Raw genomic sequence first — 26,896 nt, forward strand, 5'->3', positions numbered from 1 at the left:
GCTTGTGTAAGTAGAGTTGGTTTATGACATGACAAGTTGTTTCCATGGCTTCTCCCCAAAAGTGTCTTGGCATATTGTATTCATTAAGCATCGTTATGGCCATCTCTATGAGAGTCCGGTTCTTCCTATCAAGAACTCCATTTTGCTGAGGTGTTTACGTCTCCGAGAACTCATGTGAGATACCTTCTTCGTCAAGAAAAGTATCCACATTAGTGTTCTTGAACTCTGTTCCGTTGTCGCTCCGAACTTTCTTGATCTACAATTCGAACTGATTTTGGGCTTCCCAAGCGAAGTTCTTGAAGATCTTTTGTACCTGTGACTTATCATTAAGAAATAATACCCACGTAAATCGGGAAAATCGTCAACAATGACTAAGCCATAAGAATTTCCACCGAGGATCTTGTAAGCATTCGGACCAAAAAGATCCATGTGAAGTAGCTCGAGTGGCCTTCTTGTAGTCATGATGTTCTTCACGGGATGACTTCCACCGACTTGCTTTCCTGCTTGACAAGCACTATAAAGTCTATATTTGTCAAAGATAACATCTCTAACACCAAGAATATGATAACCTTTGATAAACATGTCAAGGTTACGCATACATACATGTCCTAACCTTCTGTGCCATAACCAACCTTTAGAAGATTTTGCAATAAAGCATGTACGGGGTTTAGATTTTTTAGTGAAATCGACAATGTATAGATCACCTCTACGAAAACCAGTAAAGACCATGTTATAGTTATCACGGTGAAACACTTGGCAGTCAACTTCCGTAAATAGCACATTGAAACCAAAGTCTGCTAGTCTAGATATGGAAAGAAGATTGTAACCAAGAGATTCAACAAGCATGACATTTTGAATAGAACTATCGTGAGATATGGCCACCTTACCAAGACCAAGTACCTTACCCTTGGAGTTGTCTCCAAAGGTCACATACCTTCGAGATCCACGGTTTGGTGTGCTCTCATGGAACATGTCTTTATCTCCCGTCATGTGATTGGTGCATCCACTGTCAAGAACCCACTCCTTTCCTCCGGCCATGTAGTCTCTAAGGTTCGCCACAAGACTAAGGTTCATCATGGTCTTATCATACTCGATGTCAAACTCTTCCTCTTCATTGTAGTAGCCATGCTCCACATTGTCATCGTCGGACGAAATATCCTCGTCATAAGAACCAAGAATTTCATCAGAATTTTGACTATGACAATGTTCATTTCTATGCATGCGAATGGCTTCAACAATGACATTGTTCATGGTAATGATGTCTCCTTTAGCACGCATCAGGTCACGAAGCTCAAAAAGGCATTTATCAAAATTAGGTTCGGTTGGCTTCATTTTGTGAAAGGCAATGCATTTATGGAAAATGATCTCAAGACTTTTTAGTGAGTAATCAGGATATCATTTCTCTAAGTATTTCCACAAAGTGTGAGCACACTCAAAATTTTGCAATTGATTAAGCACATTTCTTGGCAGTCCTCTAATGATTAGATTTACAGTTTTAAGATTACCAAGCCAAGTTCTTCATCATGAGAAGGGTGCCAAGGATCAATGGGAGGCTCATAGGGATATTTAACATACTTGCGCAAATGGAATTCATCAAATATATCAAGAATTCCATCTTTCCATTGTCTAAAATATCTCCCATCAAGACTAGGCACTCTACAACTAATATTCCTCAAACTAGGCACATCCATCTTCCTCCAATGGTGTTTAAACCAATGTTTTGGAGACCTTGCTCTCAAACCAATTGTGAGATTGATAGAAGATCCGTCTAGAGGGGGTGAATAGACTACTTGCATAAATTAAAATCCTAGCCTTTTCCCAATTTAATGGTTGGCAGATTTTAGCGATTCTAACAAGTCTAGTGCACCCTACACATGCTAGTCAACAAATATGGCAGCGGAAAGTAAAGACTTTGCACATGTAGTAAGGAGTAGAGTTTAGGAAGATCAAACGCGAAGAAGTTGACACAGTGATTTCTGGCATGGTTCCGATAGGGGCGATATAGTACGTCCATGTTAGTGGAGACTTCAACCCACGGAGGGTAACGGTTGTGAGAGTCCACGCAGGGCTCCACCCACAAGGGGTCCACAAAGAAGTAGCCTTATATATTCCACCACAGCTTTCGTCCACACAGGACTAGCCTCACTCAAGGTAGATCTTCACGAAGTAGGCGATCTCCTTGCCCTTACAAACATCTTTGTTAAACTCCACAACACGAAGTAGGAGGCTCCCAAGCGACACCTAACCAATCGGTAATATATGAGGTAGAACGATGAACTCCTTGCTCTTGTGCTTCAAAAGATAGTCTCCTCAACACTCAATCACTCCCTCTCAGATTTGGAACGGGTAGGAGAGACTGATCTTGTGGAAAGCAACTTGGGAAGGCTAGAAATCAAGATTCAAATGGTTGGAATGGAATCTCTTGATCTCAAAACATGAGTAGGTGGCTCTCTCTCACAAAAATGGATCTGGCAAGTGTAAGTGTGTTCTGAGTGCCTCCTCTACGAATTCGAGGTACGTGGAGGGGTATATATAGGCTTTCCCCGAAATCCAACCATTACAACATTATTGCCCAACTCGGTGACACCGAAATGAATCTTGGTGGCACCGAGTTGCAGTAAATGTGGCAACTTTTGAATTTTTGGTGAGGTCGATATAGGAATCTCGGTGGTACCAATATGATGACCTAGACCAGTTTCCAAATATCGGTGGGACCGATTTCAAACTCGGAAATTCTGATTCTTGAAATCTTCTCAACGGAAAGTTGGTCACTTAATCTCGGTGGCACCGATAGGAATGTTGGTGGTACCGAGATGGTAGGGTTTTGTAACAGCCCGAGACCGACGCTCTAGAAAATTCACCCTTTTATTCCATTGTCTCCATGTGAATTATATGTTTGTTGCATTCACCATGTCATCATGCCATCATGTCATTAAAAAATTTGCAACTCAAATAAATAAATTGTATGGGTCTTTGGTCCATTTAAATTGAGGGAATTCATACGACAATTTCTCTTTATAACATATTCGCCCAATATTTTAGGGAGCTATAATGAATAATCCATCAATTGGAATTAACCATAACACACTTGCAAAATTAACCCCATGCTTTAATTCCTTCTCTAACATTTTTTTTCTCTCTCTCTCTTCTTCCTTTCTATTTTTTCCTACTTTTGGAAGTGGTGAGAGAGATGAAGCCCAGCCGGCCACTTGGGGCCTACAGGCTGGCCCGCAGCCCAGCCGCCCCTCGCTAACCCTAGCAACAGGGAGAGCCTCGGCTCGATCCATGTCTCTCCCCCTCGCGTCGTCACACAACCCACGCGCACCTCGTCTCGAACCCTCGATCTCCTCCCGACCGCGCCGCCACCTGCCCGAAAACACAAGCAGCCAATCTCCTCGATCCCTAGTCCCGGTTCCCCTTCGTCCCTCTCCCTCATCACCTCGCTCGCGAACCAGGAGAGGAGCTCCTTGCCCCGATCCCCATGGTTGCCAGCCTTCTGTGTGACACGGTTCTCCATTGCTGCAGCTGCTACCGTTCTCCTCAGGAATGAGCGAGCGAGCAGGGCACGCCTCGCGTCGCCCCCATGCCCCCATCGGCCTGCCTCCCACCCGGAGCCGCGCCTCCGCATCCCCAAGTTCCCTCGCCAACCGTCTTCCTCACCGGTGTGCCCCGCCTGGGTCTGCCTCGACCCGTCCCCTGCCTCCTCTACTCCCGAAATGAGCTCTACTCATCGTGGTTGTGGTTGCGTTGACCGCACCGATGAACACCTAGGCCTACCGCATATCTTCCTCCTAGGCCGCTCTTTGCTACCAGGCGTTGCCCCGCGCGATGTGCTTGCGCGGTCAAGCGCGCTCGACCCAGCGCCCCCTTGCATCCTTGCCTTGGCCTTGAGTCGCGTGTTATTGTTGTTCCGCTGTTGCGTGCTGTTGTTGTCGCCGACCACTATCGTGGCTCTTTGCTGCCTTCGGATGGAGCTAGTTTGGTTTGTCCATTTGGATGTGTCGCGCATAGAGTTTTTGTACCTCTTCAGCCATCGTTGAAACTGAGACCTCCTCGAACATGAGCATCTTTGGATCGCCAAGTACCCCTTTGGATTCGTCAAGGCCGACGCTACGACACATGAACAACTACGGGAACCACTACCGTCGACCCCCGCAGATCGTGGATTCACAAAGTTCCTCTCCAACCTATTTAGAACTAACACCGCCAAAGACTCGTGTACCACTACTTCCACGACGTCCATGATGACCCATGTACATCTACACCGCTACATCTTCACCCGCTCCAAGAGAGACGCTTCAAAGGTATAACCATTGACACGATATCCGTGGATGAAGGCATTTTTCTATGAGATGCGATGTTGTCCGTTTCACAGATGCCATGCTAGTTGCACGTTGTCCCTCTTTTGTCGTGCCCTTACACATGGGAACCCGGTAACCGGGGTCACCCCATCATTCTTGGCATGACACGCACATGCTCCTAATTCGTTGGCACCGGTATCTCATCGAGTATCGGGACCGAAACATTGTCGTGGCATCATTTCTGTTTTGCCACCATGGTTCCCTTTCGTTAGCCATGGCGACACATTCTTCTTATCCTCTTGCCGTTTTTTCATAAACTTTGCATGCATGTTGTATTCATGGCATAATATCCTGTGTTTCACATATCTCTTAACCGTAGCTCCGTTCAATGTTCTTTCAGGTTAACCAGCTAGTATGTCGTGTAGAATCACATGCTTCACCTCTTGCCATGTTTAAACAACATTTAATATTGCCGCGTACCTAAACGGGAGTGAACTAAATAATTCGTATGTGGAGTTCTGTCAATATGCAACTCGTGCATATTGAGCTTCATTTAATGTGTAGTGTTTGATTGTTGTGATTTGCCATGCCATGCCTTGCATAATTGAAATGGAAATGTGTCATATTAGGTTGTGCATCTTATCGTGCATGTGTCGTTGAGAATATCGAGTGTTGATTCTTGTTTCCTGTTTGCTTCGTCTCGGTAGAGTTCCGCAAGCATGTCGGAATGTGAGGATCCATTCAAACTACGTCGGTACGTGTGCTTCACGAATTCGTTCTTCTTCCATGCGGGATATCAGGCAAGATGATCATTTCCCTAGGTACCATTACTATCAATTCCATGCTAGTTATCTCGTTTCTTTCGTTACATCTCGTTGCCTACCACTTAAATGTCAACCTCTCAACATTGCCATGAAACCTTCAACCTGTTCACAACCTAGCAAACCACTGATTGGCTATGTTACCGCTTACTTTACCATGTGTTAGCGTTGCTAGTTGCAGGTGCAATTGCTTCCATGTGATAACATGGGTTCCTTGTTATATCACCATATTAATTGCTATTTAATTTAATGCACCTATATATTTGGTAAAAGGTGGAAGGCTCGGCTTTCTAGCCTGGTGTTTTGTTCCACCTTTGTCGCCTTAGTTTTGGCTACCAGTGTTATATTCCATAATTGAGCGCTCCTAACACGATCGGGGTTGTTATGGGGACCCCCTTGATAATTTGTTTTAGATTAAGACTGGTCTGGCAAGGCCCAACTTTGGTACTACATTTGCCTAATAACCTAAAAAATTGCATAGGGACTTTCTGGACCCCGTGGATAATTAATCCACCCCCGGGCCAGTGCTCCGCATGAGTGTTAGTCCAAACTGGCAGACTACGGGGCCACCACGGGGCAACCCAAGGTTTTGTTTTACTCCAAGTGTGACCCAACCGTCGTGTCGTGAGAACGCGATACGCGGCTCCTATCGGGATCGTCAACACATCGGGCAGCCTTGCTGGATTAGTTTTACCTTTGACAAAATATCTTGTGCATCGGGATTCCGGTGATGCTTTGGGTCTTCGCAGAGTTGAGGTTTTCCACTAAGGAATCCGAGGAGATCATGAGTTTCGTGATTGAGGTTTTTCTCTGCGGCTTGTGGTAATTTGTGATGGACTAGTTGGAGCACCCCTGCAGGGTTAAATCTTCAGGAAAGCCGTGCCCGCGGTTATGTGGCAACGTGGAAACTTTGTTTAACATCAAGTTCTAGAAAACGTGAAGTAAACTTAGTTAAAACTTGCCAACTGAGTGCGTAACCGGGACTGTCTCTTTCGTGAGCTCCTTCTTCGATCGAGGACGCGGTGGGGTTATGTCTGACGTAAGTAGGTGTTCAGGATCATTCATTTGATCATCAGTAGTTCACGTCCGTTGTGCGGAGAGCATCCCCCTCTTTTATTCTTGTACTCGTAAGTTAGCCACCTCAAATAAATGCTTAGTTGTTTGTTGCGGCCTCACCACTTAACCTTACCTCACCCATTAAGCTTTGCTAGTCTTGATACCTTTGGGAATGAGATTGTTGAGTCCGTGTGGGTCACATATTACTACAACACCAATTGCAGGTACAGGTAAAGTGATACTTTGACGTGAGCGCGATGATTGTTCTTTTGGAGTTTCTTCTTCTTCTTCTTCGATCTAGGAAGGGTTCCAGGCCGGCAGCCTGGGATAGCAAGGATGGACGTCGTTCTTTTATCGTTTGTTGTCGGCCATAGACGGACCCTGCTCTTCTTCATGATGATTGTATGTATTGTACTGATGTGACTCTGATGTAGCTTCTGGCGAGTGTAAGCCAACTCCTTATACTCATCTTTTCAATACATGTACTTGTTACGACATCCATTCTTGCGAAACGATGAGATGCATTTCTATCCCTGTTGAGGCCCTCGCACCAAAATAAGGATAGGACTGCATCTTGGACGCTACAAGTTGGTATCAGAGCAGTACCGACCTAGGAGCCCCCTTGATTGATCGAACTTGGCCGAGTCGAGTCTAGTGAAAAAAAAACTATTTTGAGTCTTAGTTATATCGGAGAGTAGGTTTATTTATTTTCTCCTCGCCTATGCTCTTGTGTTTTGCATTCCAAGTGCAATTCTCCCTCCTTGTCCTTTGAGGTGGTGTTATAGCATTCTTGTTAGTGGAGGAGCCTTGAAGAGAAGTTATTTCAAGAATGAGATATTTAAATCCATCAATTTTTTTATCGTGAGATATTTTCAACGCATGATTCTTCATTGAAGTTATCTGGATTTAGATTTCACCTAAAGATTTTCTTAAGGATTGCAGCTATTATGGTGATTATCATTGATCCAAGTTCTCAATGTATCCTTTTGGTGTAAGAAGTTGTGCATATCTTGTTCTCCCAATCAATCCTTGTTTCTGCTAGTGGCCAGTTGTCAAATCATTAATTCAAATGGTTTCCATAAGCCCACAACAAGCTTGTTCTTTCCGTTGTTGGTTTTCCAACAACTCCGTTCAATTCTTCTTGCAAGGCCGCTTCTCAAATTCAATTCTGGTAGTAGTTGTCATTCTCTTCTTCATTCCTTCTTCCCAGTGATCTAGTTTCTATTCTCTTGTTTCAGAGTTGTTGTGATGTTGCTCTCTTCAATCTATCATCTTGTTCTTTAAAGACCATGTTCTCTCCTTGCGTATTCAATTTAGTTAGTTTGTTGTGAATCTTCTCAAGATCTTTCCACCTTATCAAAAAAATTGGTCCTCAATTTCCTACCGAAGTGTTGCCGAAATTTTGTGTGAATTCTTGCTTGTTTGTCCTATCATTCTTCATCTCTTTGCAACCTTCTAGGATCGTTGGTTTCATTAGTTTGTCAAACAAGTGACTAAGATTTACCTCTTGCTTTCTCATCCTCTTCCCCTTTTCGTTCCTAGATCTCGGGGCGAGATCTCTTGTTAGTGTAGGAGAGTTGTAACAGCCCGAGACCGACGCTCTAGAAGATTCTCCTTTTATTCCATTGTCGTCGTGTGAATGTTTGTTGCATTCATCATGACATCATGTCATTAAATTTTCTGCAACTCAAATAATTAAATTGTATGGATCTTTGGTCCATTTAAATTGAGGGAATTCATACGACGATTTCTCTTTATAACATATTCGCCCAATATTTTAGGGAGCTATAATGAATAATCCATCAATTGGAATTAACCATAACACACTTGCAAAATTAACCCCATGCTTAAATCTCTTCCCTAACATTTCTCTCTCTCTCTCTTCTTCCTTTCTATTTTTTCTACTTTTGGAAGCGATGAGAGAGACGAAGCCCAGCTGGTCACTTGGGCCTCCAGGACGGACCGCAGCTCAGCCGCCCCTAGCTAACCCTAGCGAAAGGGAGAGCCTCGTCTCGAACCCTCGCTCTCCTCCCGACCGCGCAGCCACCTGCCTAGAAACCCACGCAGCCAACCTCCTCGATTCCCCTTCGCCCGTCTCCCTCATCACCTCGCTCGCGAACCACCAGAGGAGCTCCTCACTCCGATCCCCATGGTTGCCAGCCTTTTGTGCATTGCGGTTCTCCCTCGCTGCAGCTGCTGCCATTCTCCTAAGGCATGAGCGAGCGAGCAGGGCACGCCTTGCGTCGCCCCCATGCCCCCATCGGCGTGCCTCCCACCCGGAGCCACACCTCCGCATGCCCGAGGTCCCACGCCAGCCGTCTTCCTCACCGGTGTGCCCCGCCTTGGTGTGCCTCGATCCGGCACCTGTGTGACAGCCCGATGCCGACGTTCCAGAAGCTTCCCCTTTTCTTTCCGTTTTCGTCGTGTGCGTATTTTCGTTTGTCGCATCATCATCGCATCATGCGCATCATCTGCATTGCATCGGCATCTCCGTGCCGCCAGTTTTCAAAACTTGCATCCGTTAGTAGTTGCCGGTTCTCGTCGTTGTTCGTTCCGAGTCCGACCGCACACGCACGCGCCCGCGGCACCGTCGAAAACCCTGTTTTAAAATGCGTTTAAAAACTTTCTCTGATCGAGGTGAAACTTGGCACGCGGTCGCGATTAGATGTAGCTAGGCCGCCTGTCGAATGTCGTCGTGATCGGAGACCGTCTGGTACCCGAACGGTCGACCGTAGCGGCACCGTATTCGGTCTACCGTCGGACATCTGTCTGCGTTTCTAAAACCGTGCCGCCGCCGCCCGTTCTCCCTCTCGTCTCCGGAAATCTACACAACACGGCCGCGTACCCATACCCGCATTTGGAATCGTCCGAATCCGACCCCGCGGTTGGATCCGGATCACGATTCCGGTTAACCGAGCCCCCTTTTTCCTTATAAATACCCCCTCCTCCTTAATTTTTGGACAGCCTCTCTCCTCCCACCTCGAGATCCGCGCCCTAAACCTAACCCTAGTCGCGCCGCTCCACTCTCTCTCCTCTGCCAGCGCCGCCGGGCCCGCGAAGCCCATCGCAGGCCCGCCCGAGCCCGAACCGCCGCCGCCCGTACGGTTCCCGTACCCGCGCCGCCCCGGGCTCCCCAAGCGCCGCCTTCCTCGCGCCGCGCCGCCCCCTGCCAGCCGGCAGTCGCCGTCCGGCGAGATCCCGCCGCCCAGGCCGGCCCTTACCTTGCCAGCCCCGCCGTCCATCACCGCCGCTGCCGTCCCCGTCCGCTGCCTGCAGTAGCCGCCGCGCCAACCTCCCTGCAGCTGCGCCGTCGCTCCAGGGAACCGCCGGCCGGATCCGGCCAGATCCGGTGCGGGGAAGCTTCTCCGGCCAGCGCCGCTCCTCGGCCTCGCCAGTTCCCGTCGGCCCCGCTGCCCTGGAGGTCGCCGCCGCCATGGCCTGGCCTCGCTCCAGCGGGCGACGGGAGGAGCCGACCCTGCCGCTCGCCTCGCGTGGTGCCCCGGGGGCCCACCTACCAGCCTGGTGGCCCATCTCCTTCGGCCTCGCTCCTCGGCCCACTCCACCAGGCCGGTCTGATTCGGCCTGAGGTGAGCTTATCCCTCGCCCCGGGCATGTATTAGCTATGTTGCGCCTCCAATTCGGCCCGTTAGTATTATAGGTTGTTTTTTTCGGTTTGTTTTTATTCCAGAAATTAGGTATATCTTAGAACGTCCGTAGTTTCTAAACCGTAGGTCGGAATGACGCGTGTTATATATCGTTTTGGGGTAGCTTCGTGAGTAGAATACGATTCTCCAACTTGCATATTTGTTTAACGCTGTTTAGGGTGCCTAATGCTTTGTTTTGCGTGCTGTTACAATAGGATCCGATCCGTAGTTATTTTTCGCGCGTGTCCGGGTTGTTCGTATGACGTAGAATAAATGTCCATGCTCTAGGGAGCTATTTTCCATGTATTTTAGTGCGGTCAAGTGTATTTTTGCGTGTAGGGATTGCCCGTTAGATTATTTTTCGTGTCTAGGTTTATTTCTCCCGCATTATTGTGTGGCTTTATTTTGCGTTGCAAGCCCCACATATTTTAGGTGTTTTCGGGGTAGAAAAATCCCATGGATTTTTCTATGCAATTAGTTTTAGTTTTTGAGGAAGTTAGTTCGCAAGATTTTTTGTCGTGATGCCCTTTTGTTTAATTCGTAGGATTAATTCCGTGCCTCGTTTGAATTAGTTGTCAACTAGGGAGTTGATCTTGGGAGTTTTGTTTAGCCCCTGGTATATTTTTAGTTGCAATAGAAATGCTTGTTTAGGAGTTGTTTGACTGCCCTCAAGTTGCTTGAATAGTGCTGTTTCAGAGGAGCTGAAATATTTCTAAGTCTGGATTCTGTTATTATTTTGTTGCTGTTTTGTTTTGCTTCTAGCTTGTGGTCAGTAGCTCTTTTGGAGTTGGTCCAATGGAGTTAGTTGTACCCCTTGTATTTCTTTAGCATGCTGTGAAGTTTCATGCCATTTGGAATCCTGTAGCTTAGGTTTTTGCTGCTGTCAATATAGCTTCAGGCTGAAAACTGCACTTTCAGGAGGTGTTATTTTCACTAAGTCTGAAATAGTTTGTGAGATGCCATTTTGTGCCTTCATTTCTTAGCGCTCCTTGCTGCCATGCTAGTTGTTGTTAGTTGTTGGTAGTAGATCTTCTTGCCCTCTTCCGTGCCATGCCTTGCTTGAGCTCATCGGGGTTGTGTAGCCGAAGTTGTGAGGCGTAGAATATGCTATGTGGTTGTTTTGGCAGATTGTAGTCATTTCTTGTTTTGCTCGTAGTTTTTGAACCATAGCTCCGATTTGATCGTGCCCTACATGAAACTTGCTTAGAATCTCGTGTAGTTTCATTTTCTCTTGCTATTTGTATGTTTTGAAGTGCCCGTGACCGTCGTTGCACACATTTTGCATTCATGCCATCATATCTTGCGGTGCTTGTAACTTTTGATCCGTAGCTCCGTTGGAGATGTTCTTCATGTGTAGGTTGCTTGCCTTGACGCGTAGAATCACGTGAACCTATTTGTTCTGCTGTTTAACAACCAATTAAATGCATTTATTCAGATATGGACAGAATTGTAAATTAATATGTGAGGTCGTTTCGGAGATGCTATATGTCATTTCCGACCTCACTTAAAATGTCTAGATAGGTAGTTTAATTCCCGCTTCACCTCTTGCATGTTTAACAACATTAACATTGTCGTGTAAATAACCGAGAGTGAACTAATTAATTAACGTGGAGTTTCGTCAATATGCAACTCGTGCATATTGAACTTCCCTTAATGTGTAGTGTTTGATTGTGTGATTTGTCATGCCGTGACTTGCATGTATTCAGTAGCTCATGCATCATATGTGTTGTGCATCGTGTGGTGAACAGCGTGTGTTGATGCTTGTTTCCGGTTTCCCCGTCTTGATAGAGTTCCGCAAGCGTGCCGGATGTGAGGACCCGTTCGACTGCGTCGGTTCGTCTGCTTCACAGAGGCATTCTTCTTCCAAGCGGGATCTCAGGCAAGATGATCATTTCCCCAGATATCATTACTATCATTGCCATGCTAGTTTACCGTTTCTATCGTTTATGTCTCGTTGCCTACCACATGTTAAATATCAGCCTCTCAACAATGCCATGATAACCTTCAACCTGTTCGACCTAGCAAACCACTGATTGGCTATGTTACCCCTTGCGTATCCATGTGTTAGCGTTGCTAGTTGCAGGTGCAGTTGCTTCCATGTGATAACATGGGTCCCTTGTTCTATCACCATATTTAATGCTATTTAATTTAATGCACCTATATACTTGGTAAAAGGTGGAAGGCTCGGCCTTTCTAGCCTGGTGTTTTGTTCCACCTTTGCCCCCTTAGTTTTCGGCTACCGGTGTTATGTTCCATAAATGAGCGCTCCTAACACGATCGGGGTTGTTATGGGGACCCCCTTGATAATTCGTTTTAGATTAAGGCTGGTCTGGCAAGGCCCAACTTTGGTTTTACTTTTGCCCAACATAATAATTCCGTTAAACTGAAATGCATAGGGAGTTAGCGCTACCCGAGGAGTAATTTTACATAAACAGGGGGGGCAGTGCTGATGGTGTTGGTCCCAAACGGTCTGCCTGCGGGGCCACCGCGAGGAAACTCGAGGTTTGGCACCTGTAGCTAGTTCCATCCGTCGTGTCCTGAGAACGAGATACGCGGCTCCTATCGGGATCGTCGACACGTCGGGCGGCCTTGCTGGATTAGTTTTACCTTTGACGAGATATCTTGTGCATCAGGATTCCGGTGATGCTTTGGATAATCTCAGAGTTGAGGTTTTCCACTAGGAAATCCGACGAGATCGCGAGCTTCGTGATTGAGGATTTGTATGCGGCTTGTGGTAATTTGTGATGGACTAGTTGGAGCACCCCTGCAGGGTTAAATCTTTCGGAAAGCCGTGCCCGCGGTTATGTGGCAACGTGGAAACTTTGTTTAACACTGGTTCTAGATAACTCGAAGTTAATTAATTAAAACTTGCCAACTGTGTGAGTAATCGTGACTGTCCCTTTCGTGAGTTCCTACTCCGATCGAGGACACGGTGGGGTTATGTCTGACGTACGTAGGTGTTCAGGATCATTCATTTGATCATCAGTAGTTCACGTCCGCAATGCGTAGATCTTCCCCCTCTTATTTCTGGTACTCGTAAGTTAGCCACCAAATATATGCTTAGCCGCTGCTGCAACTTCACCACTTAACCATGCCTCACCCATTAAGCTTTGCTGGTCTTGATACCTTTGGAAATGAGTTTGCTGAGTCCCCTGTGGCTCACAGATTACTACAACACCAGTTGCAGGTACAGGTAAAGGTTACTTGACGCGAGCGCGTTGATTGTACATTTGAAGTTGCTTCTTCTTCTTCTTCTTCATCGATCTAGGATGGGTTCCAGGCCGGCAGCCTGGGATAGCAAGGATGGACGTCGTTCTTCTTTTGTCGTTTGTTTTCGTCCGTAGTCGGACCCTGCTCTTACTCTTGATGTTTATGTAATGTACTGATGTGACTCTGATGTAGCTTGTGGCGAGTGTAAGCCAACTCTTTATATAACTCTTCTCTTCAGTACATGTACTTGTAACGATATCCATTCTTGCGACACGACGAGAAGCGCTTCTATCCCTGACGAGACCCTCGTGCCAAATTGAGGATAGGGTCGCATCTTGGGCGTGACAACCTGCCTCGTGTCCTCCCGAAATGAGCTCTGCTCGTCGTGGTTGTGGTTGCGTTGACCGCACCGACGACCACCTGGGCATGCCGCATATCTTCCTCCCAGGCCGCTCTTTGATGCCAAGCGTTGCCCCGCGCGCTCTGCTTGTGCGGTCAAGAACGCTCGAGCCAGCGCCCCTTTGCACCATTGTCTTGGCCTTGTGTCATGTGTTGTTGTTGTCGCCGCAGTTACGTGCTGCTGTTGTCGCCAACCGCTATCATGGCTCTTTGCTGCCTTCGGATGCAGCTAGTTTGGTTTGGCCATTTGGATGTGTCACGCATAGAGTTTTGTGTACCTCTTCAGCCATCATCGAAACCAAGACCTCCTCGAACATGAGCATCTATTGATCGCCAGTACCCCTTTGGATTCGTCAAGGCCGACGCTACGACACATGAACAACTACGGGAACCACTACCATCGACCCCCGCAGATCGTGGATTCCCAAGTTCCTCTCCAAACCGTGTACAACTACCGCCACCAAAGACCCGTGTACCACTACTTCCACGACGTCCACGATGACCCATGTACATCTACACCGCTACGACTTGACCTGCTCCGGGAGGCATGCTTCAAAGGTATAACCACCGACACGATACCCATGGATGAATGCATTGTTGTGTGAGATGCGATGTTGTCCGTTTCGCAGATTCCATGATAATTGCACGTTGTCCCTCTTTTGTCGTACCCTGACACATGGGAACCCGGTAACCGGGGCCACCCCATCATTCTTGGGATGACACGCACATGCTCCCAATTTGTTGGCACCGGTATCTCATCGAGTATCACGACCGAAACGTTGTCGTGGCATCATTTCCATTTTGCCGCCATGGTTCCCTTTCGTTCGCCATGGCTACACATTCTTCTTATCCTCTTGACATGTTTTCATAAACTTTGCATGCATGTTGCATTCATGGCATAATATCATGTGTTGCGCGTATCTCTTAACCGTAGCTCCGTTCAATGTTCTTTCGGGTTAACTGGCTAGTATGTCGTGTAGAATCACATGCTTAACCTCTTGCCATGTTTAAAAACATTTAATATTGCCGTGTACCTAAACGGGAGTGAACTAAATAATTCGTATGTGGAGTTTCTCAATATGCAACTCGTGCATATTGAGCTTCACTCAATGTGTACTATTTGATTGTTGTGATTTGCCATGCCATGCCTTGCATAATTGAAATGGACATGCATCATATTAGGTTGTGCATCTTATTGTGCATGTGGCGTGGTGAATATCGAGTATTGATTCTTGTTTCCGGTTTGCTTCGTCTCGATAGAGTTCCGCAAGCGTGTCGGAATGTGAGGATCAGTTCGACTACGTCGGTTCGTGTGCTTCACGGATTCATTCTTCTTCCAAGCGGGATCTCAGTCAAGATGATCATTTCCCTAGATACCATTACTATCAGTGCCATGCTAGTTGTCTCGTTTCTTTTGTTACGTCTCGTTGCCTACCACTTAAATGTCAGCCTCTCAACAATGCCATGAAACCTTCAACATGTTCACAACCTAGCAAACCACTAATTGGATATGTTACCGCTTGCTTAACCATGTGTTAGCGTTGCTAGTTGCACGTGCAGTTGCTTTCATGTGATAACATGGGTTCCTTGTTATATCACCATATCAATTGCTATCTAATTTAATGCACCTATATACTTGGTAAAAGGTGGAAGGCTCGACTTTCTAGCCTGGTGTTTTGTTCCACCTTTGTCGCCTTAGTTTCAGCTACCGGTGTTATATTCCATAATTGAGCGCTCTTAACACGATCGGGGTTGTAATGGGGACCCCCTTGATAATTCGTTTTAGATTAATACTGTTCTGGCAAGGCCCAACTTTGGTATTACATTTGCCTAATAACCTAAAAAAATTGCATAGGAACTTTTCGGACCCCGTGGATAATTAATCAACCCCCGGGCCAGTGCTTCGCATGAGTGTTGGTTCAAACTGGCAGACTACACCGCCACCGCGGGGCAACCGAGGTTTGGTTTTACTCCTAGTGTAACCCATCCGTCATGTCTTAAGAACAAGATACGCGACTCCTATCGGGATCGTCGACACGTCGGGTGGCCTTGCTGGATTAGTTTTACCTTTGACGAAATATCTTGTGCATCGGGATTCCGGTGATGCTTTGGGTCTTCTCAGAGTTGAGGTTTTCCACTAACGAATACGAGGAGATCACAAGTTTCGTGATTGAGGTTTTTCTATGCGGCTTGTGGTAATTTGTGATGGACTAGTTGGAGCAACCCTGCAGGGTTAAATCTTTCGGAAAATCGTGCCCGCAGTTATGTGGCAACGTGGAAACTTTGTTTAACATCCGATTCTAGAAAACGTGAAGTAAACTTAATTAAAACTTGCCAACTGAGTGCGTAACCGTGACTGTCTCTTCCATGAGCTCCTTCTCCGATCGAGGACACGATGGGGTTATGTGTGACGTAAGTAGGTGTTGAGGATCATTCATTTGATCATTAGTAGTTCACGTCCGTTGTGCGTAGAGCATCCCCCTCTTTTATTCTTGTACTCGTAAGTTAGCCACCTCAAATAAATGCTTAGTTGCTTGATGCGGCCTCACCACTTAACCTTACCTCACCCATTAAGCTTTGCTAGTCTTGATACCTTTGGAAATGAGATTGTTGAGTCTGTGTGGCTCACAGATTACTACAACACTAGTTGCGGGTACACGTAAAGCGAAACTTTGACGTGAGCGCGATGATTGTGCTTGTGGAGTTTCTTCTTCTTCTTCTTCGATCTAAGAAGGGTTCCAGGCCGGCAGCGTCGGATAGCAAAGATGGACGTCGTTCTTTTATCGTTTCTTTTTGTCCTTAGACGGACCCTGCTCTTCTTCATGATGATTGTATGTATTGTACTGATGTGACTCTGATGTAGCTTGTGGCGAGTGTAAGCCAACTCCTTATACTCATCTTTTCAGTACATGTACTTCTTACGATATCCATTCTTGCGAAGCGACGAGAAGCGTTTCTATCCCTGTCGAGGCCCTCAATGCCAAAACAAGGATAGGACCGCATCTTGGGCGCTACAGATTTGGGATAGGTTTTGTCAAGTGTAAATTTGGTAGGACCGAATGGAAATTGTTGGTGGCACCGATTTTGTTAGTTTGGGTTTCGACAGAGATATTTTATGAGAGAATAGCCGAGTATTTTTGGTGGCTACATCTAAGCACTTGAGCAACCAATTCATTATAGTACCTCACCCCATTTTAATAGTATTGGTTTTCCTATGGACTCAAAGTGATTTCTCATAGATATAAAATGCAGAGTCTTCTTGCTTAAAGCTTGAGCCAATCCTTCTCCTTCCTTCATCAAGGGGCTTCTCCTCACAATCCTATAGCCAAGGCTCTCTATGGACTATACCTGAAATATACTAGGTAAAAGTGTTAGTCCAAGAGACAATGTATGTTGTCATGAATTATCAAAGCTACCAAGCGAGCACATGTATTTCATCACTTATCGAATTCCTAGTAATTCCTTGTTAATGAATTTGTAAAAATCGCCTATTCACCCCCCCCCCTGAGTGGATATAACGCATTTCCAAAGAACAACAACAATGGATAACAACAGGCGACATGCAAAGTACATAACAAATTTCAAGTTGTATTGCTCATACAAACTAACTATATGTCAACAACAAATGGATACCTAACATGCACGATTGAAACTCAAAGAAAGAAAAGATCGTACCAAAAGATCCAGTGAGCTGGAAGAATCGTTGGGACCAAAGCCTCTTCCCAAACCAAAGGAACGGCGTGAAGAAGATCGTAAAACCATGGCAACTGCAAACGCCTCCCGGATCTTTCCCCAATGAAATCCAAATAGTGGTTGGCGACCCTAGTTAACCGCCGCCCTTCTTCTTCAAGTGTGCATCGATTGCCGCCTTGCCAATAGATACTGCACTCAGACTGACATGCACCATGACCGAGAACATGCTCACTCAGCGACTAAAGTGAGGCAAAACTCACGGAGGAAGTGAAATAAGAAGAAGCTCGCACGCTTTGATGGCAAGAGGAGGATATGGAGCCAAGGCAAATGAGGGAGCACACTAGGTGATTTGATGGACACACTACCGAGGGCAACCGACCTTGCACGTCTCATCATCGGGCGGTCGGTTAACAACATCGACGAATAGGCTCCGGGAAGTTCAAGCCTTCCCGCGGTCAGGCACGCCTGCCCCTACGTTTCTCGGTTGTCCAAGCGTTGCCCAGATGCACGAGGGTAGGCAAAACCCTGAGAAAAGACCCTCCGCCCGGGCCATCCGACCACATGGGAAAACCAGCGGCACGGCCAGCCATACCGCCTGTCGGAGGTACCCGCAATGGGCGAATGAAGCAGCCTGAAAAGGGCCCATGCGTGAGTCGCCATTGTGACCGCCACACACCCTCGGCCACCCAAATATTGTGGACTAGGGCACACAACGGATAACTTAGAGGGGCTCTCAACATAGTCTGACCGTGCATGTCGATCGATGGTGGGTTCCCTCATGTGACCCATCTTTAATGACGGTGGCTCGGGAGCACTAGGTAGTCCACCTCTCATGGACCTTCAAGTCAGGTTGCCCGGGTTTGACATGGCCTGGATCATCCCCGCAACTTTAGCCCGACCCAAGGCATACGCACTGCTAGGCGGGTCCTGTTGGAAATATGCCCTAGAGGCAATAATAAATTAGTTATTATTATATTTCTTTGTTCATGATAATCGTTTACTATCCATGCTATAATTGCATTGATTGGAAACACAGTGCATGTGTGGATACATAGACAAAACATTGTCCCTAGTAAGCCTCTAGTTGACTAGCTCGTTGATCAAAGATGGTCAAGGTTTCCTGACCATAGGCAAGTGTTGTCACTTGATAACGGGATCACATCATTAGGAGAATCATGTGATGGACTAGACCCAAATTAATAGACGTAGCATGTTGATCGTGTCATTTTGTTGCTACTGTTTTCTGCGTGTCAAGTATTTGTTCCTATGACCATGAGATCATATAACTCACTGACACCGGAGGAATGCTTTGTGTGTATCCAACGTTGCAACGTAACTGGGTGACTATAAAGATGCTCTACAGGTATCTCCGAAGGTGTTCGTTGAGTTAGTATGGATCAAGACTGGGATTTGTCACTCCGTATGACGAAGAGGTATCTCGGGGCCCACTCGGTAATACAACATCACACAAAAGCCTTGCAAGCAATGTGACTTAGTGTAAGTTGTGGGATCTTGTATTACGGAACGAGTAAAGAGACTTGCCGGTAAACGAGATTGAAATAGGTATGCGGATACTTACGATCGAATCTCGGGCAAGTAACATACCGAAGGACAAAGGGAATGACATACGGGATTATATGAATCCTTGGCACTGAGGTTCAAACGATAAGATCTTCATAGAATATGTAGGATCCAATATGGGAATCCAGGTCCCGCTATTGGATATTGACCGAGGAGTCACTCGGGTCATGCCTACATAGTTCTCGAGCCCGCAGGGTCTGCACACTTAAGGTTCGACGTTGTTTTATGCGTATTTGAGTTATATGGTTGGTTACCGAATGTTGTTCGGAGTCCCGGATGGGATCACGGACGTCACGAGGGTTTCCGGAATGGTCCGGAGACGAAGATTGATATATAGGATGACCTCATTTGGTTACCGGAAAGTTTTCGGGCATTACCGGAAAAGTTTCGGGCTCATCGGTAGTGTACCGGGAGTGCCGGGAGGGGTGACGGGGACCATCGAGAGGGGTGTCACGCCCCAAGGGGTCTCATGGGCTATGGGAAGAGATAAACCAGCCCCTAGTGGGCTGGAATAAGTTCCCACTAAGGCCCATAAGGTTTGAGAAGGGAAAAACACAAGGTGGAAAGAGTTTCCAAGTGGGAAGGTGGAATCCTACTCCAAGTAGGATTGCAGTAGGACTCCTCCACCTCAAATTTCGGCCAAACCTTGAGGGTTTGAGGCTGCCTCCTCCCCTCCCTCCCTCCTATATATAGTGGGGGTTTAGGGCTGATTTGAGACAACTTTTGCCACGGCATCCCGACCACATACCTCCACGGTTTTACCTCTAGATCGCGTTTCTGCGGAGCTCGGGCGGAGCCTGCTGAGATTAGATCACCACCAACCTCCGGAGCGCCGTCACGCTGTCGGAGAACTCATCTACCTCTCTGTCTCTCTTGCTGGATCAAGAAGGCCGAGATCATCGTCGAGCTGTACGTGTGCTGAACGCGGAGGTGCCGTCCGTTCGGCACTAGATCGGAGCGGATCATGGGACGGATCGCGGGACGGTTCGTGGGACGGTTCGCGGGGCGGATCGAGGGATGTGAGGACGTTCCACTACATCAACCGCGTTTCTTAACGCTTCTGCTGTGCGATCTACAAGGGTACGTAGATCGGAAATCCCCTCTTGTAGATGGACATCACCATGATAGGTCTTCGTGCGCGTAGGAAAATTTTTGTTTCCCATGCGACGTTCCCCAACAGTGGCATCATGAGCTAGGTTCATGCGTAGATGTAATCTCGAGTAGAACACAAAAGTTTTTGTGGGCGGTGATGTGCGTTTTGCTACCCTCCTTAGTCTTTTCTTGATTCCACGGTATTGTTGGATCGAAGCGGCTCGGACCGACATTACTCGTACGCTTACGAGAGACTGGTTTCATCTCTACGAGTAACTCCGTTGCTCAAAGATGACCGGCGAGTGTCGGTTTCTCCAACTTTAGTTGAATCGGATTTGACTGAGGAGGTCCTTGGATGAGGTTAAATAGCAATTCATACATCTCCGTTGTGGTGTTTGCGTAAGTAAGATGCGATCCTACTAGATACCCATGGTCACCACGTAAAACATGCAACAACAATTAGAGGACGTCTAACTTGTTTTTGCAGGGTATGCTTGTGATGTGATATGGCCAACGATGTGATGTGATATATTGGATGTATGAGATGATCATGTTGTAATAGTTAATATCGACTTGCACGTCGATGGTACAGCAACCGGCAGGAGCCATAGGGTTGTCTTTAAACTAACATTTGTGCTTGCAGATGCATTTACTATATTGCTAGGACGTAGCTTTAGTAGTAATAGCATGAGTAGCACGACAACCCCGATGGCGACACGTTGATGGAGATCATGATGATGGAGATCATGGTGTGACGCCGGTGACAAGAAGATCGTGCCGGTGCTTTGGTGATGGAGATCAAGAAGCACATGATGATGGCCATATCATGTCACTTATGAATTGCATGTGATGTTAATCCTTTATGCACCTTACCTTGCTTAGAACGGCCGTAGCATTATGAGGTGATCTCTCACTAAAATTTCAAGACGAAATTGTGTTCTCCCCGACTGTGCACCGTTGCGACAGTTCTTCGTTTCGAGACACCACGTGGTGATCGGGTGTGATAGACTCAACGTTCACATACAACGGGTGCAAAACAGTTGCACACGCGGAACACTCGGGTTAAGCTTGACGAGCCTAGCATGTGCAGACATGGCCTCGGAACACATGAGACCGAAAGGTTGAGCATGAATCGTATAGTTGATATGATTAGCATAGAGATGCTTACCACTGAAACTATTCTCGACTCACGTGATGATCGGACTTGAGATAGTGGATTTGGATCATGTACCACTCAAATGACTAGAGAGATGTACTTTTTGAGTGGGAGTTCTTAAGTAATATGATTAATTGAACTAATTGGCATGAACATAGTCTAATGGTCTTTGCGAATTACGATATAGCTTGCGCTATAGCTCTACTATTTTTATATGTTCCTAGAGAAAATTTAGTTGAAAGTTGATAGTAGCAAACTTTGCACAGGATTGTCCTCGTTGCTGCGCAGAAGGCTTATGTCCTTAATGCACCACTCGGTGTGCTACACCTCGAGCGTCGTCTGTGGATGCTGTGAACATCCGACATACACGTTTCTGATGACTACACGATAGTTCAGTACAAAATAATTAATGGCTTAGAAGCAAGGCGCCGAAGACGTTTTCAAACGTCACGGAACATAAGAGATGTTCTAAAGAGATGAAATTGTGATTTCATGCTTGTGCCCTTGTTAAGAGGTACGAGACCTCTGACAAGATTCTTTTTCCACAAAGTAAGGGAGAAAAGCTCAATCGTTGAGCGTGTGCTCAGATTATCTGAGTACGACAATCGCTTGAATCAAGTGGGAGTTAATCTTCCACATGAGATAGTGATGGTTCTCCAAAGTCACTGCCACCAAGCTATGAGAGCTTGGTGATGAACTATAACATATCAAGGATAGATACAATGATCCTTGAGCAATTCGCGATGTTTGACACTTCAAAAGTAGAAATCAAGAAGGAGCATCAATAGTTGATGGTTAGTACAACCACTAAGTTTCAAGAAAGGCAAGGGCTAGAAGGGATACTTCGTGAAACGGCAAAACAGTTGTTGCACTAATGAAGAGACCCAAGATTAAACCCAAACCCGAGACTAAGTGCTTCTGTAATGAGGGGAACAGTCACTGAGGCGGAGCAACTCTAGATACTTGGTAGATAAGAAGGCTGGCAAAAGTCGAAAGAAGTATATTTGATATACATGATGTTGATGTGTACTTTACTAGTACTCCTAGTAGCACGAGGGTATTGGATACCGGTTCGATTGCTAAGTGATTAGTAACACGAAATGAAAGCTACGGCATAAATGGAGACTAGCTAAAGGCGAGGTGACGATACGTGTTGAAAGTGTTTCCAAGGTTGATATGATCAAAGGTTGCACGCTCCCTCTACCATCGGGATTGGTGTTAAACCTAAATAATTGTTATTTGGTGCTTGCGTTAAGCATGAACATGATTGGATCGTGTTTATTGCAATACGATTATTCAGTTAAAGAGAATAATGGTTACTCTATTTGCTTGAATAATCACCTTCAATGGTTTATTGAATCTCGATTGTAGTGTTACACATGTTCATGATATTGGTGCCAAAAGATACGAGGTAATGATGATAGTACCACTTACTTGTGGCACTGCCGCTTGAGTCATGTTGGTATAAATTGCATGAAGAGGCTCCATGCTGATGGATCTTTATACTCACTTGATTTTGAATCACTAGTGACATGCAAATCATACCACATGAGCAAAGCCTTGTTTTCATTGAGATCAAACAAGATAGTAACTTGTTGGAAGTGATACATTTTGATGTATGCAGTCCAATGGGTGCTGAGGCACGCAGTGGATATCATTATGTTCTTACTTCAATGACGATTTGAGTAGATACAAGAGTATTTACTTAATGAATCACAAGTCTGAAATATTGAAAAGTTCAATTCTGTTTCAGAGTGAAGTTCATTGTAACAAGAGGATAAACGATCTACGATATGATCATAGAAATGAATATCTGAGTTACGAGTTTTGGTACGCAGTTAAGACAATGTGGAAATTGTTTCGCAGTTCATGCCACCTGGAACATCATAGTGTGATGATGTGTCTGAACGTCATAGCCACGCACTATTTCGTATGGTGCATGCTATGATGTCTCTTATCAAATTACCACTATAGTTTATGGGTTATGCATTAGAGACAACCGCATTCACTTTAAATAGGGCACCGCGTATTTCCGTTCAGATGACACAGTATAGACTGAGGTTTAGAGAAATCTAAACTGTCGTTCCTTGAAAGTTTGGGGCTTCGACACTTATGTGAAAAAGTTTCAGTCTGATAAGCTCGAACCCAAAGCGGATAAATGCATCTTCATAGGATATCCAAAACTATTGGGTACATCTCCTATCTCAGATCCGAAAGCAAAGTGTTTGTTTCTAGAAACGGATCCTTTCTTGAGGAAAGGTTTCTCTCGAAAGAATTGAGTGGGAGGGTGGTAGAACTTGATGAGGTTATTTGAACCATCACTTCAACCAGTGTGTAGTAGGGCGCAGGAAGTTGTCCGTGTGGCGCCTACACCAATTGAAGTGAAAGCTGATGATGGTGATCATCGAGCATCGGATCAAGTTACTACAAACCTCGTAGGTTGACAAGGTCGCGTACTACTGCAGAGTGGTACGGTAACCCTGTCTTGGAGGTCATGTTGTTGAGCAACAGTGAACCTACGAGTTATGAAGAAAGCAATGGTGGGCCCGGATTCCGACAAATGGCTGGAGGCCATGAAATCCGAGAGAGGATCCATGTATGAAAACAAAGTGTAGACTTTGGAAGAACTACTTGATGGTCATAGGACTATTGAGTAACGATGGATCTTTAAAAGGAAGACAGACGATGATGGTGATAAGTCACTATTAAGAAAAGCTCGACTTGTCGCAAAGATGTTTCCGACAAGATCAAACAGTTGACTATGATGAGACTTTCTCACTCGTAGCGATGCTAAAAGTCTGTTAGAATTATGTTAGTAGTTGCTGCATTATTTATGAAATATTGCACATAGGATGTCAAAACATTGTTTCCTCGATGGTTTCCTTGAGCAAACATTGTATGTGATACAACCAGGAGGTTTTGTCGATCCTAAAGATACTAGCAAGTATGCAAGCTCCAGCGATCCTTCAATGGACTGGTGCAAGCATCTCGGAGTTGGAATATACACTTTGATGAGATGATCAAAGATTTTGGGTTTGTACAAGGTTTATGAGAAACTTGTATTTCCAAAGAAGTGAGTGGGAGCACTATAGAATTTCTGATGAGTATATGTGGTTGACATATTGTGGATCAGAAGTAATGTAGAATTTCTGTAAAGCATACAAGGTTGTTTGAAAGGAGTTTTCAAAGGAGTACCTGGATTGCGCTACTTGAACGTTGAGCATCAAAGATCTATGGAGATAGATCAAAAGCGCTTAATGGAAGTTTCAACAAGATGCATGCCTTGACAAGTTTTTGAAGGAGTTCAAAATAGATCAGCAAAGAAGGAGTTCTTGGTTGTGTTGTAAGGTGTGGATTTGAGTAAGACTCAAAACCCGACCACGGCAGAATAAAGAGAATAGACGAAGGTCGTCTTTTATGCCTTGGCCATAGAATCTGAAGTATGCCATGCTGGGTACCGCACCTGATGTGTGCCTTGACTCAAAGTCTGTTGAGAGGTACAGAGAGTGATCCATGATTGAATCACTAGCAGCGGTCAAAATTTATCCTTAGTAACTGATGGACTAAGGAATTTTTCTCGATTATGGAGGTGGTTAAAGAGTTCGTCGTAAAGGGTTACGTCGATGCAAGCTTTGACACTAATCCGAATACCTATGAGTAGTGAAACGAATTCGTATAGTAGAGTAGATATTTGGAGTATTTCCGAATAGCACATAGTAGAAGCATCTATAAGATGACATAAAGATTTGTAAAGAACACACGGATCTGAAAGTTTCATAACCGTTGACTAAAACCTCTCTCACAAGCAAGACGTGATCTGACCCCATAACTATATGGGTGTTGGATTCGTTGGAATCACATGGTGATGTGAACTAGATTATTGACTCTAGTGCAAGTGGGAGACTGTTGGAAATATGCCCTAGAGGCAATAATAAATTAGTTATTATTATATTTCTTTGTTCATGATAATCGTTTATTATCCATGCTATAATTGTATTGATTGGAAACACAGTGCATGTGTGGATACATAGACAAAACACTGTCCCTAGTAAGCCTCTAGTTGACTAGCTCGTTGATCAAAGATGGTCAAGGTTTCCTGACCATAGGCAAGTGTTGTCACTTGATAACGGGATCACATCATTAGTACAATCATGTGATGGACTAGACCCAAATTAATAGACGTAGCATGTTGATCGTGTCATTTTGTTGCTACTGTTTTCTGCGTGTCAAGTATTTGTTCCTATGACCATGAGATCATATAACTCACTGACACCGGAGGAATGCTTTGTGTGTATCCAACGTTGCAACGTAACTGGGTGACTATAAAGATGCTCTACAGGTATCTCCGAAGGTGTTCGTTGAGTTAGTATGGATCAAGACTGGGATTTGTCACTCCGTATGACGGAGAGGTATCTCGGGGCCCACTCGGTAATTACAACATCACACAAAAGCCTTGCAAGCAATGTGACTTAGTGTAAGTTGCGGGATCTTGTATTACGGAACGAGTAAAGAGACTTGCCGGTAAATGAGATTGAAATAGGTATGCGGATACTTACGATCGAATCTCGGGCAAGTAACATACCGAAGGACAAAGGGAATGACATACGGGATTATATGAATCCTTGGCACTGAGGTTCAAACGATAAGATCTTCGTAGAATATGTAGGATCCAATATGGGCATCCAGGTCCCGCTATTGGATATTGACCGAGGAGTCACTCGGGTCATGTCTACATAGTTCTCGAGCCCGCAGGGTCTGCACACTTAAGGTTCGACGTTGTTTTATGCGTATTTGAGTTATATGGTTGGTTATCGAATGTTGTTCGGAGTCCCGGATGGGATCACGGACGTCACGAGGGTTTCCGAAATGGTCCGGAGACGAAGATTGATATATAGGATGACCTCATTTGGTTACCGGAAAGTTTTCGGGCATTACCGGAAAAGTTTCGGGCTCATCGGTAGTGTACCGGGAGTGCCGGGAGGGGTGACGGGGACCATCGAGAGGGGTGTCACGCCCCAAGGGGTCTCATGGGCTATGGGAAGAGATAAACCTAAGTTCCCACTAAGGCCCATAAGGTTTGAGAAGGGAAAAACACAAGGTGGAAAGAGTTTCCAAGTGGGAAGGTGGAATCCTACTCCAAGTAGGATTGCAGTAGGACTCCTCCACCTCAAATTTCGGTCAAACCTTGAGGGTTTGAGGCTGCCTCCTCCCCTCCCTCCCTCCAATATATAGTGGGGGTTTAGGGCTGATTTGAGACAACTTTTGCCACGGCAGCCCGACCACATACCTCCACGGTTTTACCTCTAGATCGCGTTTCTGCGGAGCTCGGGCGGAGCCCTGCTGAGATTAGATCACCACCAACCTCCGGAGCGTCGTCACGCTGTCGGAGAACTCATCTACCTCTCCGTCTCTCTTGCTGGATCAAGAAGGCCGAGATCATTGTCGAGTTGTACGTGTGCTGAACGCGGAGGTGCCGTCCGTTCGGCACTAGATCGGAGCGGATCGTGGGACGGATCGCAGGACGGTTCGTGGGACGGTTCGCGGGGCGGATCGAGGGACGTGAGGACGTTCCACTACATCAACCGCGTTTCTTAACGCTTCTGCTGTGCGATCTACAAGGGTACGTAGATCGGAAATCCCCTCTCGTAGATGGACATCACCATGATAGGTCTTCGTGCGCGTAGGAAAATTTTTGTTTCCTATGCGACGTTCCCCAACAGGTCCGGCATGGCTTCAGGTGCAAGAAAGCCCACGGGCGCACCCGACGCCGCCCAAAGACGATGGCTTCACGCGTGTTAGGCGGTCCACTCGCCATGGATCCTCCAGTCGGGTATCCTAGGTTCAAGTCGTTCCAAGAAGATTGGATAGCTTGAAGTGCCCCTGAGAGACTCCCGCCGCACGTCACTACGCAACGGACAACTTGGAGGCGCTCTTCAACGAGGG

The sequence above is a fragment of the Hordeum vulgare genome, chromosome 7H (genome assembly GCF_904849725.1).
Source record: "Hordeum vulgare subsp. vulgare chromosome 7H, MorexV3_pseudomolecules_assembly, whole genome shotgun sequence".
Taxonomy (NCBI): domain Eukaryota; kingdom Viridiplantae; phylum Streptophyta; class Magnoliopsida; order Poales; family Poaceae; genus Hordeum; species Hordeum vulgare.